General features: G+C 40.4%; 1 pseudogene; it reads left to right on the top strand.

Moving 5' to 3' along the window:
* Positions 1 to 259: 259 nt before the first annotated feature.
* Positions 260 to 1360, top strand: LOC119811647 (annotated as a pseudogene).
* The last annotated feature ends 208 nt before the right edge of the window (positions 1361 to 1568 follow it).

The raw sequence follows: 1568 nt of genomic DNA, 5'->3' as shown, positions 1-1568 counted from the left end.
CTTGATCACCTACTGAGTTTGAGGCCAGCCCAGGATGCATGGTACTCTCAGCAACAACAACAAGAGAAAGCTCACCAAATTCCAAACATAATAAACACAAAAGCCTTCCGCAGCAGCCACAATCACACTGGTTAACCCTAATCATGAAAAGAGAAATCTTCCCCGCATCCAAGGATGAAGGTGGGGTGGGCATGTCACTCATCATGTAGAAAGCACTCCTCGGGCATCGTGAGCCAGTAGAGCGCAAGAGAAAGGCACAATGGCACACAAGAAAAAGATGAACATGTGGGTATGCATGAGAAATCATGGCAGGGGAATGAGAAGAAAAATAAATAAATTAGATGTACTGAAGAAGTGGCACATTGCAAAGGTATTGCTGTTGTATCCCATGTGTTCTAGGAACTATGGGATGGCCAAATGGGCTATGTAGAGGCAGAGAAGAGATGTTTTGAAATGAAAATAAAAAGTTTGAAATGAAATATACGGTAAGTCAAATTAATTGCATCTCAGATTATAAAATAAACTGTGAATAAACTTTTAAACATAGTAACAGACAATAAACAGAGAAAAGAGAGTAAAAGGAGCAAAGCATTGGTGAGGTGTACAATAATTTTAATAGCTTTAAAGGTACTTAGGGGTGTTCAGTAAAGAAGACAAGAAAGGGGATGACAGAAAAAATACATGAACACCTAATGGCTAAGAATAAGCAAGATACAATCTATGAAATTTAAAAAAAAATAAATGAGGCCCAGTGTGGTGCCACACACCTTTAGTCCCAGCACTTAGGGGGAAGAGGCAGTCAGATCTCTGAGTTCAAGGTTAGCCTGGTCTACAGAGTGAGTTCCAGGACAGCTTGAGCTACATGGAGAGACTTAGTCTTGAAAAGAAAAGAAAAAAGAAAGGCTTCTTTGAGCTTCAGAACCAAGATGGCGGGAGGAGCTTGAAGAGATCAGCAAATGGGGAATGTAAAACTTCCATAATATCCAGGTTGATGAAGCTGATGTATTGACTTGGCAAAAGCTTACTGTTTCTGACAACCCTGTACATGACAAGGAGGCCTTCAGAATTGAAATCAACCTTCCTGCCGAGTGCCCATTCAAATCACCCAACATCACATTTAAAACGAAGATCTGCTACCCTAGTGTTGATGCGAAGGGGAAGATGTGCTGGCCAGTAATTACTGCTGAACCTGGAAGCCAGCTGCCAAGACAGGCCACCTTGTCCAGTTCCTCATAGTACTGGGGAATGACCAGACTGAGCATCCACTGAGCTGACCTAGCTGAAGAATACTCCAAGAACCATAAAAAAAAAATCTGAAGAATTTACAAGGGAATATCAGGGAAAGAGACCTCTGGGCTAAAATCTGCCATGAGTGATTCCAGCAAGCTTAAGCAGAGACAGCATGACACTCTCTAGCATCTGCTTGTGGCAGTTGCTAACTTTCTATAGTTTTCTTAATGAAAAGTGGCTTAGGTAACCTATAAAGAAGGAATTAAAAAAATTCAGATGTTCCAAATAAATTAATCAATAAATAAACCAACACATGATATTCTATTAAACTAGGAAAT

Source organism: Arvicola amphibius, chromosome 4, assembly GCF_903992535.2.
Source record: "Arvicola amphibius chromosome 4, mArvAmp1.2, whole genome shotgun sequence".
Classification (NCBI taxonomy): Eukaryota; Metazoa; Chordata; class Mammalia; order Rodentia; family Cricetidae; genus Arvicola; species Arvicola amphibius.
This window is presented reverse-complemented; position numbering and strand designations above follow the sequence as displayed.